Source organism: Oncorhynchus mykiss, chromosome 26 (assembly GCF_057628025.1).
Source record: "Oncorhynchus mykiss isolate SJ-2025 chromosome 26, ASM5762802v1, whole genome shotgun sequence".
NCBI classification, from domain to species: Eukaryota; Metazoa; Chordata; class Actinopteri; order Salmoniformes; family Salmonidae; genus Oncorhynchus; species Oncorhynchus mykiss.
This window is the reverse complement of record NC_143047.1, coordinates 49,084,359-49,100,435: the sequence shown is the minus strand read 5'-3', so window position 1 is coordinate 49,100,435 and position 16,077 is coordinate 49,084,359. Positions and strand designations below refer to the sequence as shown.

At 46.2% G+C, this 16,077-nt stretch overlaps 1 protein-coding gene across 1 annotated transcript in view; it reads right to left on the bottom strand.

Moving 5' to 3' along the window:
* The window catches only part of abcc12 (ATP binding cassette subfamily C member 12), a 229,730-nt gene that overhangs the window by 194,450 nt on the left and 19,203 nt on the right, over window positions 1-16,077 (bottom strand). The gene's annotated exons all lie outside the window — the stretch shown is intronic.

Below are 16,077 nucleotides of genomic sequence, written 5' to 3'. Positions count from 1 at the left end.
GTTTAAGTTAATTCGCTTTTGGGTCCTCATTCACGCACCGTAACAGAAGAATCCGACCAAGAATGGACCCAGCGACTTCGGATCCTCTCCACTCAGCCGTCGGGATCCAGGGAGCGATGCTAGGCAGACACGAGCAGGAAGTGTCTGCTGCTCGACATGCCGTTGAGACCCTGGCCACCCAAGTCTCCAACCTCACAGAACAGGTTCACCATCTCCGCCTCGATCCACCGGCCACTTCCAGGGCTTTCGAATCTCCGGAGCCCAGAATCAATAACCCGCCGTGTTACTCTGGGGAGCCCACTGAATGCCGCTCGTTCCTCACCCAGTGTGATATTGTGTTTTCTCTCCAGCCCAACACTTACTCCAGGAGCACTGCTCGTGTCGCCTACGTCATATCTCTCCTTATTGGACGGGCTCGTGAGTGGGGCACGGCAATCTGGGAGGCAAGGGCTGAGTGTACTAACCAGTATCAGGACTTTAAGGAGGAGATGATACGGGTTTTTGATCGATCTGTTTTTGGGGAGGAGGCTTCCAGGGCCCTGTCTTCCCTATGTCAAGGCAATCGATCCATAACAGACTACTCTATTGAGTTTCGCACTCTTGCTGTCTCCAGTGGCTGGAACGAGCCGGCCTTGCTCGCTCGTCTTCTGGAGGGTCTCCGCGCAGAGGTAAAGGATGAGATTCTCTCCCGGGAGGTTCCTTCCAGCGTGGATTCCTTGATTGAACTCGCTATTCGCATTGAGCGACGGGTTGATCTTCGTCACCGAGCTCGTGGAAAGGAGCTCGCGCTCTCCGTCGCCCCCCTCTCCGCATCACTACCATCTTCCTCTGCCGGCTCGGGTGCTGAGCCCATGCAGCTGGGAGGTATCCGCATCTCGACTAAGGAGAGGGAACGGAGAATCACCAACCGCCTCTGTCTCTATTGCGGTTCCGCTGGTCATTTTGTCACTTCATGTCCAGTAAAAGGCCAGAGCTCGTCAGTAAGCGGAGGGCTACTGGTGAGCGCTACTACTCCTGTCTCTCCTTCAAGATCCTGCACTACCTTGTCGGTCCATCTACGCTGGACCGGTTCGTCAGCTTCCTGCAGTGCCTTAATAGACTCTGGGGCGGAGGGCTGTTTTATGGACGAGACCTGGGCTCGGGAACATGACATTCCTCTCAGACAGTTAAAGGAGCCCACGGCCTTGTTCGCCCTGGATGGTAGTCCTCTCCCCAGGATTCAGCGTGAGACGCTACCTTTAACCCTCACTGTTTCTGGTAATCATAGTGAAACCATTTCTTTTTTAATTTTTCGTTCACCTTTTACACCTGTTGTTTTGGGCCATCCCTGGCTAGTTTGTCATAATCCTTCCATTAATTGGTCTAGTAATTCTATCCTCTCCTGGAACGTCTCTTGTCATGTGAAATGTTTAATGTCTGCTATCCCTCCTGTTTCCTCTGTCTCTTCTTCACAGGAGGAGCCTGGTGATTTGACAGGGGTGCCGGAGGAATATCACGATCTGCGCACGGTGTTCAGTCGGTCCAGGGCCACCTCTCTTCCTCCACACCGGTCGTATGATTGTAGTATTGATCTCCTTCCGGGAACCACCCCCCCCCGGGGTAGACTATACTCTCTGTCGGCTCCCGAACGTAAGGCTCTCGAAGATTATTTGTCTGTAGCTCTTGACGCCGGTACCATAGTCCCCTCCTCCTCTCCCGCCGGAGCGGGGTTTTTTTTTGTCAAGAAGAAGGACGGGTCTCTGCGCCCCTGCATAGATTATCGAGGGCTGAATGACATAACAGTGAAGAATCGTTATCCGCTTCCTCTTATGTCTTCAGCCTTCGAGATCCTGCAGGGAGCCAGGTTTTTCACTAAGTTGGACCTTCGTAACGCTTACCATCTCGTGCGCATCAGGGAGGGGGACGAGTGGAAGACGGCGTTTAACACTCCGTTAGGGCACTTTGAATACCGGGTTCTTCCTTTCGGCCTCGCTAACGCTCCAGCTGTCTTTCAGGCATTAGTCAATGATGTCCTGAGAGACATGCTGAACATCTTTGTTTTCGTTTACCTTGACGATATCCTGATTTTTTCACCGTCACTCCAGATTCATGTTCAGCACGTTCGACGTGTCCTCCAGCGCCTTTTAGAGAATTGTCTTTTTGTGAAGGCTGAGAAGTGCACTTTTCATGCCTCCTCCGTCACATTTCTCGGTTCTGTTATTTCCGCTGAAGGCATTAAGATGGATCCCGCTAAGGTCCAAGCTGTCATTGATTGGCCCGTCCCTAAGTCACGCGTCGAGCTGCAGCGCTTTCTCGGCTTCGCGAACTTCTATCGTCGTTTCATCCGTAATTTCGGTCAGGTGGCAGCTCCTCTCACAGCCCTTACTTCTGTCAAGACGTGCTTTAAGTGGTCCGTTTCCGCCCAGGGAGCTTTTGATCTCCTCAAGAATCGTTTTACATCCGCTCCTATCCTTGTTACACCTGACGTCTCTAGACAGTTCGTTGTCGAGGTTGACGCGTCAGAGGTGGGCGTGGGAGCCATTCTTTCTCAGCGCTCCCTCTCTGACGACAAGGTCCACCCATGCGCGTATTTTTCTCATCGCCTGTCGCCGTCGGAACGTAACTATGATGTGGGTAACCGCGAACTGCTCGCCATCCGGTTAGCCCTAGGCGAATGGCGACAGTGGTTGGAGGGGGCGACCGTTCCTTTTGTCGTTTGGACTGACCATAGGAACCTTGAGTACATCCGTTCTGCCAAACGACTTAATGCGCGTCAGGCGCGTTGGGCGCTGTTTTTCGCTCGTTTCGAGTTCGTGATTTCTTATCGTCCGGGCTCTAAGAACACCAAGCCTGATGCTTTGTCTCGTCTCTTCAGTTCTTCAGTAGCCTCCACTGACCCCGAGGGGATTCTCCCTGAGGGGCGTGTTGTCGGGTTGACTGTCTGGGGAATTGAGAGGCAGGTAAAACAAGCGCTCACTCACACTCCGTCGCCGCGCGCTTGTCCTAGGAACCTTCTTTTCGTTCCCGTTCCTACTCGTCTGGCCGTTCTTCAGTGGGCTCACTCTGCCAAGTTAGCCGGCCACCCTGGCGTTCGGGGTACGCTTGCTTCCATTCGCCAGCGTTTTTGGTGGCCCACCCGGGAGCATGACACGCGTCGTTTCGTGGCTGCTTGTTCGGTCTGCGCGCAGACTAAGTCCGGTAACTCTCCTCCTTCCGGCCGTCTCAGGCCGCTTCCTATTCCCTCTCGACCGTGGTCTCACATCGCCTTAGATTTTGTCACCGGACTGCCTTCGTCAGCGGGGAAGACTGTTATTCTTACGGTTGTCGATAGGTTCTCTAAGGCGGCTCATTTCATTCCCCTTGCTAAGCTTCCTTCTGCTAAAGAGACGGCACAAATCATCATCGAGAATGTTTTCAGAATTCATGGCCTTCCGTCAGACGTCGTTTCGGACAGAGGTCCGCAATTCACGTCTCAATTTTGGAGGGAGTTTTGCCGTTTGATTGGGGCTTCCGTCAGTCTCTCTTCCGGCTTTCACCCCCAGTCTAACGGTCAAGCAGAACGGGCCAATCAGACTATTGGTCGCATCTTACGCAGTCTTTCTTTTCGCAACCCTGCGTCTTGGTCAGAACAGCTCCCCTGGGCAGAATACGCCCACAACTCGCTTCCTTCGTCTGCGACCGGGCTATCTCCTTTTCAGAGTAGCCTCGGGTACCAGCCTCCGCTGTTCTCATCTCAGTTCGCCGAGTCCAGCGTCCCCTCCGCTCAGGCTTTTGTCCAACGTTGCGAGCGCACCTGGAAGAGGGTCAGGTCTGCACTTTGCCGTTATAGGACGCAGACTGTGAGGGCTGCTAATAAGCGTAGAACTAAGAGTCCTAGATATTGTCGCGGTCAGAGAGTTTGGCTCTCCACTCAGAACCTTCCCCTTAAGACGGCTTCTCGCAAGTTGACCCCGCGGTTCATTGGTCCGTTCCGTATTTCTCGGGTCATTAATCCTGTCGCAGTTCGACTTCTTCTTCCGCGATACCTTCGTCGCGTCCACCCGGTCTTCCATGTCTCCTGCATCAAGCCCGTCCTTCGCGCCCCCGCTCGTCTTCCCCCCCCCCCCCCCATCCTTGTTGAGGGCGCACCCATCTACAGGGTCCGTAGAATTTTGGACATGCGTCCTCGGGGCCGTGGTCACCAGTACCTCGTAGATTGGGAGGGGTACGGTCCTGAGGAGAGGAGTTGGGTTCCCTCTCGGGACGTGCTGGACCGTGCGCTGATCGAGGATTTCCTCCGTTGCCGCCAGGTTTCCTCCTCGAGTGCGCCAGGAGGCGCTCGGTGAGTGGGGGGGTACTGTCATGTACTGTCATGTTGTGTCTTGTCTCTGTCCTTTCCCTTCACCCTGTCTCCCTCTAGTGGTCGTTGTTAGGTTACCTTTTCTCCCCCGCTTTCCCCCAGCTGTTCCTTGTCTCCTCTTGACTACCTCGTCACCCCTTCTCCCACCTGTTCCCCTTTTCCCTCTGATTAGTCCCCTATATCTCTCTCTGTTTTTGTTCCTGTCCTTGTCGGATTCTTGTTTGTTGTGTTTCATGCCTGAACCAGACTGTCGTCATGTTTGCTGTAACCTTGTCTTGTCCTGTCGGAATCTGCCGGTCTGTCTGAGCCTAACTATGTTTGGTAATTAAAGAAGCTCTGTTTAAGTTAATTCGCTTTTGGGTCCTCATTCACGCACCGTAACACTAAAGGACACCAATAAGAAGAGGAGACTGTGTGAATCAGGCCTTCATGGTTGAATTACTGCAGAGAAACCCACTACTAAAGGACACCATTAAGAAGAGGAGACTGTGTGAATCAGGCCTTCATGGTTGAATTACTGCAGAGAAACCCACTACTAAAGGACACCATTAAGAAGAGGAGACTGTGTGAATCAGGCCTTCATGGATGAATTACTACAGAGAAACCCACTACTAAAGGACACCAATAAGAAGAGGAGACTGTGTGAATCAGGCCTTCATGGTTGAATTACTGCAGAGAAACCCACTACTAAAGGACACCATTAAGAAGAGGAGACTGTTTGAATCAGGCCTTCATGGTTGAATTACTGCAGAGAAACCCACTACTAAAGGACACCAATAAGAAGAGGAGACTGTGTGAATCAGGCCTTCATGGTTGAATTACTACAGAGAAACCCACTACTAAAGGACACCATTAAGAAGAGGAGACTGTGTGAATCAGGCCTTCATGGTTGAATTACTGCAGAGAAACCCACTACTAAAGGACACCATTAAGAAGAGGAGACTGTGTGAATCAGGCCTTCATGGTTGAATTACTGCAGAGAAACCCACTACTAAAGGACACCATTAAGAAGAGGAGACTGAGTGAATCAGGCCTTCATGGTTGAATTACTGCAGAGAAACCCACTACTAAAGGACACCATTAAGAAGAGGAGACTGAGTGAATCAGGCCTTCATGGTTGAATTACTGCAGAGAAACCCACTACTAAAGGACACCATTAAGAAGAGGAGACTGAGTGAATCAGGCCTTCATGGTTGAATTACTGCAGAGAAACCCACTACTAAAGGACACCAATAAGAAGAGGAGACTGTGTGAATCAGGCCTTCATGGTTGAATTACTGCAGAGAAACCCACTACTAAAGGACACCATTAAGAAGAGGAGACTGTGTGAATCAGGCCTTCATGGTTGAATTACTGCAGAGAAACCCACTACTAAAGGACACCATTAAGAAGAGGAGACTGTGTGAATCAGGCCTTCATGGATGAATTACTACAGAGAAACCCACTACTAAAGGACACCAATAAGAAGAGGAGACTGTGTGAATCAGGCCTTCATGGTTGAATTACTGCAGAGAAACCCACTACTAAAGGACACCATTAAGAAGAGGAGACTGTTTGAATCAGGCCTTCATGGTTGAATTACTGCAGAGAAACCCACTACTAAAGGACACCAATAAGAAGAGGAGACTGTGTGAATCAGGCCTTCATGGTTGAATTACTACAGAGAAACCCACTACTAAAGGACACCATTAAGAAGAGGAGACTGTGTGAATCAGGCCTTCATGGTTGAATTACTGCAGAGAAACCCACTACTAAAGGACACCATTAAGAAGAGGAGACTGAGTGAATCAGGCCTTCATGGTTGAATTACTGCAGAGAAACCCACTACTAAAGGACACCATTAAGAAGAGGAGACTGAGTGAATCAGGCCTTCATGGTTGAATTACTACAGAGAAACCCACTACTAAAGGACACCATTAAGAAGAGGAGACTGTGTGAATCAGGCCTTCATGGTTGAATTACTGCAGAGAAACCCACTACTAAAGGACACCAATAAGAAGAAGAGACTGTGTGAATCAGGCCTTCATGGTTGAATTACTGCAGAGAAACCCACTACTAAAGGACACCATTAAGAAGAGGAGACTGTGTGAATCAGGCCTTCATGGTTGAATTACTGCAGAGAAACCCACTACTAAAGGACACCATTAAGAAGAGGAGACTGAGTGAATCAGGCCTTCATGGTTGAATTACTGCAGAGAAACCCACTACTAAAGGACACCATTAAGAAGAGGAGACTGAGTGAATCAGGCCTTCATGGTTGAATTACTGCAGAGAAACCCACTACTAAAGGACACCATTAAGAAGAGGAGACTGTGTGAATCAGGCCTTCATGGTTGAATTACTGCAGAGAAACCCACTACTAAAGGACACCATTAAGAAGAGGAGACTGAGTGAATCAGGCCTTCATGGTTGAATTACTGCAGAGAAACCCACTACTAAAGGACACCATTAAGAAGAGGAGACTGAGTGAATCAGGCCTTCATGGTTGAATTACTGCAGAGAAACCCACTACTAAAGGACACCATTAAGAAGAGGAGACTGAGTGAATCAGGCCTTCATGGTTGAATTACTGCAGAGAAACCCACTACTAAAGGACACCATTAAGAAGAGGAGACTGAGTGAATCAGGCCTTCATGGTTGAATTACTGCAGAGAAACCCACTACTAAAGGACACCAATAAGAAGAGGAGACTGTGTGAATCAGGCCTTCATGGTTGAATTACTGCAGAGAAACCCACTACTAAAGGACACCATTAAGAAGAGGAGACTGTGTGAATCAGGCCTTCATGGTTGAATTACTGCAGAGAAACCCACTACTAAAGGACACCATTAAGAAGAGGAGACTGTGTGAATCAGGCCTTCATGGTTGAATTACTACAGAGAAACCCACTACTAAAGGACACCAATAAGAAGAGGAGACTGTGTGAATCAGGCCTTCATGGTTGAATTACTGCAGAGAAACCCACTACTAAAGGACACCATTAAGAAGAGGAGACTGTTTGAATCAGGCCTTCATGGTTGAATTACTGCAGAGAAACCCACTACTAAAGGACACCAATAAGAAGAGGAGACTGTGTGAATCAGGCCTTCATGGTTGAATTACTACAGAGAAACCCACTACTAAAGGACACCATTAAGAAGAGGAGACTGTGTGAATCAGGCCTTCATGGTTGAATTACTGCAGAGAAACCCACTACTAAAGGACACCATTAAGAAGAGGAGACTGTGTGAATCAGGCCTTCATGGTTGAATTACTGCAGAGAAACCCACTACTAAAGGACACCATTAAGAAGAGGAGACTGAGTGAATCAGGCCTTCATGGTTGAATTACTGCAGAGAAACCCACTACTAAAGGACACCATTAAGAAGAGGAGACTGAGTGAATCAGGCCTTCATGGTTGAATTACTGCAGAGAAACCCACTACTAAAGGACACCATTAAGAAGAGGAGACTGTGTGAATCAGACCTTCATGGTTGAATTACTGCAGAGAAACCCACTACTAAAGGACACCATTAAGAAGAGGAGACTGTGTGAATCAGGCCTTCATGGTTGAATTACTGCAGAGAAACCCACTACTAAAGGACACCATTAAGAAGAGGAGACTGAGTGAATCAGGCCTTCATGGTTGAATTACTGCAGAGAAACCCACTACTAAAGGACACCAATAAGAAGAGGAGACTGTGTGAATCAGGCCTTCATGCTTGAATTACTGCAGAGAAACCACTACTAAAGGACACCATTAAGAAGAGGAGACTGAGTGAATCAGGCCTTCATGGTTGAATTACTGCAGAGAAACCCACTACTAAAGGACACCATTAAGAAGAGGAGACTGAGTGAATCAGGCCTTCATGGTTGAATTACTGCAGAGAAACCCACTACTAAAGGACACCATTAAGAAGAGGAGACTGAGTGAATCAGGCCTTCATGGTTGAATTACTGCAGAGAAACCCACTACTAAAGGACACCATTAAGAAGAGGAGACTGAGTGAATCAGGCCTTCATGGTTGAATTACTGCAGAGAAACCCACTACTAAAGGACACCAATAAGAAGAGGAGACTGTGTGAATCAGGCCTTCATGGTTGAATTACTGCAGAGAAACCCACTACTAAAGGACACCATTAAGAAGAGGAGACTGTGTGAATCAGGCCTTCATGGTTGAATTACTGCAGAGAAACCCACTACTAAAGGACACCATTAAGAAGAGGAGACTGTGTGAATCAGGCCTTCATGGTTGAATTACTACAGAGAAACCCACTACTAAAGGACACCAATAAGAAGAGGAGACTGTGTGAATCAGGCCTTCATGGTTGAATTACTGCAGAGAAACCCACTACTAAAGGACACCAATAAGAAGAGGAGACTGTGTGAATCAGGCCTTCATGGTTGAATTACTACAGAGAAACCCACTACTAAAGGACACCATTAAGAAGAGGAGACTGTGTGAATCAGGCCTTCATGGTTGAATTACTGCAGAGAAACCCACTACTAAAGGACACCATTAAGAAGAGGAGACTGTGAATCAGGCCTTCATGGTTGAATTACTGCAGAGAAACCCACTACTAAAGGACACCATTAAGAAGAGGAGACTGAGTGAATCAGGCCTTCATGGTTGAATTACTGCAGAGAAACCCACTACTAAAGGACACCAATAAGAAGAGGAGACAATGTGAATCAGGCCTTCATGGTTGAATTACTGCAGAGAAACCCACTACTAAAGGACACCATTAAGAAGAGGAGACTGAGTGAATCAGGCCTTCATGGTTGAATTACTGCAGAGAAACCCACTACTAAAGGACACCATTAAGAAGAGGAGACTGAGTGAATCAGGCCTTCATGGTTGAATTACTGCAGAGAAACCCACTACTAAAGGACACCATTAAGAAGAGGAGACTGAGTGAATCAGGCCTTCATGGTTGAATTACTGCAGAGAAACCCACTACTAAAGGACACCAATAAGAAGAGGAGACTGTGTGAATCAGGCCTTCATGGTTGAATTACTGCAGAGAAACCCACTACTAAAGGACACCATTAAGAAGAGGAGACTGTGTGAATCAGGCCTTCATGGTTGAATTACTGCAGAGAAACCCACTACTAAAGGACACCATTAAGAAGAGGAGACTGTGTGAATCAGGCCTTCATGGTTGAATTACTACAGAGAAACCCACTACTAAAGGACACCAATAAGAAGAGGAGACTGTGTGAATCAGGCCTTCATGGTTGAATTACTGCAGAGAAACCCACTACTAAAGGACACCATTAAGAAGAGGAGACTGTTTGAATCAGGCCTTCATGGTTGAATTACTGCAGAGAAACCCACTACTAAAGGACACCAATAAGAAGAGGAGACTGTGTGAATCAGGCCTTCATGGTTGAATTACTACAGAGAAACCCACTACTAAAGGACACCATTAAGAAGAGGAGACTGTGTGAATCAGGCCTTCATGGTTGAATTACTGCAGAGAAACCCACTACTAAAGGACACCATTAAGAAGAGGAGACTGTGTGAATCAGGCCTTCATGGTTGAATTACTGCAGAGAAACCCAATACTAAATGACACCATTAAGAAGAGGAGACTGAGTGAATCAGGCCTTCATGGTTGAATTACTGCAGAGAAACCCACTACTAAAGGACACCATTAAGAAGAGGAGACTGAGTGAATCAGGCCTTCATGGTTGAATTACTGCAGAGAAACCCACTACTAAAGGACACCATTAAGAAGAGGAGACTGTGTGAATCAGACCTTCATGGTTGAATTACTGCAGAGAAACCCACTACTAAAGGACACCATTAAGAAGAGGAGACTGTGTGAATCAGGCCTTCATGGTTGAATTACTGCAGAGAAACCCACTACTAAAGGACACCATTAAGAAGAGGAGACTGAGTGAATCAGGCCTTCATGGTTGAATTACTGCAGAGAAACCCACTACTAAAGGACACCAATAAGAAGAGGAGACTGTGTGAATCAGGCCTTCATGCTTGAATTACTGCAGAGAAACCACTACTAAAGGACACCATTAAGAAGAGGAGACTGAGTGAATCAGGCCTTCATGGTTGAATTACTGCAGAGAAACCCACTACTAAAGGACACCATTAAGAAGAGGAGACTGAGTGAATCAGGCCTTCATGGTTGAATTACTGCAGAGAAACCCACTACTAAAGGACACCATTAAGAAGAGGAGACTGAGTGAATCAGGCCTTCATGGTTGAATTACTGCAGAGAAACCCACTACTAAAGGACACCATTAAGAAGAGGAGACTGAATGAATCAGGCCTTCATGGTTGAATTACTGCAGAGAAACCCACTACTAAAGGACACCAATAAGAAGAGGAGACTGTGTGAATCAGGCCTTCATGGTTGAATTACTGCAGAGAAACCCACTACTAAAGGACACCATTAAGAAGAGGAGACTGTGTGAATCAGGCCTTCATGGTTGAATTACTGCAGAGAAACCCACTACTAAAGGACACCATTAAGAAGAGGAGACTGTGTGAATCAGGCCTTCATGGTTGAATTACTACAGAGAAACCCACTACTAAAGGACACCAATAAGAAGAGGAGACTGTGTGAATCAGGCCTTCATGGTTGAATTACTGCAGAGAAACCCACTACTAAAGGACACCAATAAGAAGAGGAGACTGTGTGAATCAGGCCTTCATGGTTGAATTACTACAGAGAAACCCACTACTAAAGGACACCATTAAGAAGAGGAGACTGTGTGAATCAGGCCTTCATGGTTGAATTACTGCAGAGAAACCCACTACTAAAGGACACCATTAAGAAGAGGAGACTGTGTGAATCAGGCCTTCATGGTTGAATTACTGCAGAGAAACCCACTACTAAAGGACACCATTAAGAAGAGGAGACTGAGTGAATCAGGCCTTCATGGTTGAATTACTGCAGAGAAACCCACTACTAAAGGACACCAATAAGAAGAGGAGACTGTGTGAATCAGGCCTTCATGGTTGAATTACTGCAGAGAAACCCACTACTAAAGGACACCAATAAGAAGAGGAGACTCAGTGAATCAGGCCTTCATGGTTGAATTACTGCAGAGAAACCCACTACTAAAGGACACCAATAAGAAGAGGAGACTGTGTGAATCAGGCCTTCATGGTTGAATTACTACAGAGAAACCCACTACTAAAGGACACCATTAAGAAGAGGAGACTGTGTGAATCAGGCCTTCATGGTTGAATTACTACAGAGAAACCCACTACTAAAGGACACCATTAAGAAGAGGAGACTGAGTGAATCAGGCCTTCATGGTTGAATAACTACAGAGAAACCCACTACTAAAGGACACCAATAAGAAGAGGAGACTGAGTGAATCAGGCCTTCATGGTTGAATTACTGCAGAGAAACCCACTACTAAAGGACACCATTAAGAAGAGGAGACTGAGTGAATCAGGCCTTCATGGTTGAATTACTGCAGAGAAACCCACTACTAAAGGACACCATTAAGAAGAGGAGACTGAGTGAATCAGGCCTTCATGGTTGAATTACTGCATAGAAACCCACTACTAAAGGACACCATTAAGAAGAGGAGACTGAGTGAATCAGGCCTTCATGGTTGAATTACTGCAGAGAAACCCACTACTAAAGGACACCAATAAGAAGAGGAGACTGTGTGAATCAGGCCTTCATGGTTGAATTACTACAGAGAAACCCACTACTAAAGGACACCAATAAGAAGAGGAGACTGAGTGAATCAGGCCTTCATGGTTGAATTACTGCAGAGAAACACACAACTAAAGGACACCATTAAGAAGAGGAGACTGAGTGAATCAGGCCTTCATGGTTGAATTACTGCAGAGAAACCCACTACTAAAGGACACCATTAAGAAGAGGAGACTGAGTGAATCAGGCCTTCATGGTTGAATTACTGCAGAGAAACCCACTACTAAAGGACACCATTAAGAAGAGGAGACTGTGTGAATCAGGCCTTCATGGTTGAATTACTGCAGAGAAACCCACTACTAAAGGACACCATTAAGAAGAGGAGACTGTGTGAATCAGGCCTTCATGGTTGAATTACTACAGAGAAACCCACTACTAAAGGACACCATTAAGAAGAGGAGACTGTGTGAATCAGGCCTTCATGGTTGAATTACTGCAGAGAAACCCACTACTAAAGGACACCAATAAGAAGAGGAGACTGAGTGAATCAGGCCTTCATGGTTGAATTACTGCAGAGAACCCCACTACTAAAGGACACCATTAAGAAGAGGAGACTGAGTGAATCAGGCCTTCATGGTTGAATTACTGCAGAGAAACCCACTACTAAAGGACACCATTAAGAAGAGGAGACTGAGTGAATCAGGCCTTCATGGTTGAATTACTACAGAGAAACCCACTACTAAAGGACACCAATAAGAAGAGGAGACTGAGTGAATCAGGCCTTCATGGTTGAATTACTGCAGAGAAACCCACTACTAAAGGACACCAATAAGAAGAGGAGACTGAGTGAATCAGGCCTTCATGGTTGAATTACTGCAGAGAAACACACTACTAAAGGACACCATTAAGAAGAGGAGACTGAGTGAATCAGGCCTTCATGGTTGAATTACTGCAGAGAAACCCACTACTAAAGGACACCATTAAGAAGAGGAGACTGAGTGAATCAGGCCTTCATGGTTGAATTACTGCAGAGAAACCCACTACTAAAGGACACCATTAAGAAGAGGAGACTGTGTGAATCAGGCCTTCATGGTTGAATTACTGCAGAGAAACCCACTACTAAAGGACACCATTAAGAAGAGGAGACTGAGTGAATCAGGCCTTCATGGTTGAATTACTACAGAGAAACCCACTACTAAAGGACACCATTAAGAAGAGGAGACTGAGTGAATCAGGCCTTCATGGTTGAATTACTGCAGAGAAACCCACTACTAAAGGACACCATTAAGAAGAGGAGACTGTGTGAATCAGGCCTTCATGGTTGAATTACTACAGAGAAACCCACTACTAAAGGACACCATTGAGAAGAGGAGACTGTGTGAATCAGGCCTTCATGGTTGAATTACTGCAGAGAAACCCACTACTAAAGGACACCAATAAGAAGAGGAGACTGAGTGAATCAGGCCTTCATGGTTGAATTACTGCAGAGAAACCCACTACTAAAGGACACCAATAAGAAGAGGAGACTGAGTGAATCAGGCCTTCATGGTTGAATTACTGCAGAGAAACACACTACTAAAGGACACCATTAAGAAGAGGAGACTGAGTGAATCAGGCCTTCATGGTTGAATTACTGCAGAGAAACCCACTACTAAAGGACACCATTAAGAAGAGGAGACTGAGTGAATCAGGCCTTCATGGTTGAATTACTGCAGAGAAACCCACTACTAAAGGACACCATTAAGAAGAGGAGACTGTGTGAATCAGGCCTTCATGGTTGAATTACTGCAGAGAAACCCACTACTAAAGGACACCATTAAGAAGAGGAGACTGTGTGAATCAGGCCTTCATGGTTGAATTACTGCAGAGAAACCCACTACTAAAGGACACCATTAAGAAGAGGAGACTGTGTGAATCAGGCCTTCATGGTTGAATTACTGCAGAGAAACCCACTACTAAAGGACACCATTAAGAAGAGGAGACTGAGTGAATCAGGCCTTCATGGTTGAATTACTACAGAGAAACCCACTACTAAAGGACACCATTAAGAAGAGGAGACTGAGTGAATCAGGCCTTCATGGTTGAATTACTGCAGAGAAACCCACTACTAAAGGACACCATTAAGAAGAGGAGACTGTGTGAATCAGGCCTTCATGGTTGAATTACTACAGAGAAACCCACTACTAAAGGACACCATTGAGAAGAGGAGACTGTGTGAATCAGGCCTTCATGGTTGAATTACTGCAGAGAAACCCACTACTAAAGGACACCATTAAGAAGAGGAGACTGTGTGAATCAGGCCTTCATGGTTGAATTACTACAGAGAAACCCACTACTAAAGGACACCAATAAGAAGAGGAGACTGAGTGAATCAGGCCTTCATGGTTGAATTACTGCAGAGAAACCCACTACTAAAGGACACCATTAAGAAGAGGAGACTGAGTGAATCAGGCCTTCATGGTTGAATTACTACAGAGAAACCCACTACTAAAGGACACCAATAAGAAGAGGAGACTGAGTGAATCAGGCCTTCATGGTTGAATTACTGCAGAGAAACCCACTACTAAAGGACACCAATAAGAAGAGGAGACTGAGTGAATCAGGCCTTCATGGTTGAATTACTGCAGAGAAACACACTACTAAAGGACACCATTAAGAAGAGGAGACTGAGTGAATCAGGCCTTCATGGTTGAATTACTGCAGAGAAACCCACTACTAAAGGACACCATTAAGAAGAGGAGACTGAGTGAATCAGGCCTTCATGGTTGAATTACTGCAGAGAAACCCACTACTAAAGGACACCATTAAGAAGAGGAGACTGTGTGAATCAGGCCTTCATGGTTGAATTACTGCAGAGAAACCCACTACTAAAGGACACCATTAAGAAGAGGAGACTGTGTGAATCAGGCCTTCATGGTTGAATTACTGCAGAGAAACCCACTACTAAAGGACACCATTAAGAAGAGGAGACTGTGTGAATCAGGCCTTCATGGTTGAATTACTGCAGAGAAACCCACTACTAAAGGACACCATTAAGAAGAGGAGACTGAGTGAATCAGGCCTTCATGGTTGAATTACTACAGAGAAACCCACTACTAAAGGACACCATTAAGAAGAGGAGACTGAGTGAATCAGGCCTTCATGGTTGAATTACTGCAGAGAAACCCACTACTAAAGGACACCATTAAGAAGAGGAGACTGTGTGAATCAGGCCTTCATGGTTGAATTACTACAGAGAAACCCACTACTAAAGGACACCATTAAGAAGAGGAGACTGTGTGAATCAGGCCTTCATGGTTGAATTACTGCAGAGAAACCCACTACTAAAGGACACCATTAAGAAGAGGAGACTGTGTGAATCAGGCCTTCATGGTTGAATTACTACAGAGAAACCCACTACTAAAGGACACCAATAAGAAGAGGAGACTGAGTGAATCAGGCCTTCATGGTTGAATTACTGCAGAGAAACCCACTACTAAAGGACACCATTAAGAAGAGGAGACTGTGTGAATCAGGCCTTCATGGTTGAATTACTGCAGAGAAACCCACTACTAAAGGACACCATTAAGAAGAGGAGACTGAGTGAATCAGGCCTCCATGGTTGAATTACTGCAGAGAAACCCACTACTAAAGGACACCATTAAGAAGAGGAGACTGAGTGAATCAGGCCTTCATGGTTGAATTACTGCAGAGAAACCCACTACTAAAGGACACCATTAAGAAGAGGAGACTGAGTGAATCAGGCCTTCATGGTTGAATTACTGCAGAGAAACCCACTACTAAAGGACACCAATAAGAAGAGGAGACTGTGTGAATCAGGCCTTCATGGTTGAATTACTGCAGAGAAACCCACTACTAAAGGACACCAATAAGAAGAGGAGACTGAGTGAATCAGGCCTTCATGGTTGAATTACTGCAGAGAAACCCACTACTAAAGGACACCAATAAGAAGAGGAGACTGTGTGAATCAGGTCTTCATGGTTGAATTACTACAGAGAAACCCACTACTAAAGGACACCATTAAGAAGAGGAGACTGTGTGAATCAGGCCTTCATGGTTGAATTACTACAGAGAAACCCACTACTAAAGGACACCATTAAGAAGAGGAGACTGTGTGAATCAGGCCTTCATGGTTGAAT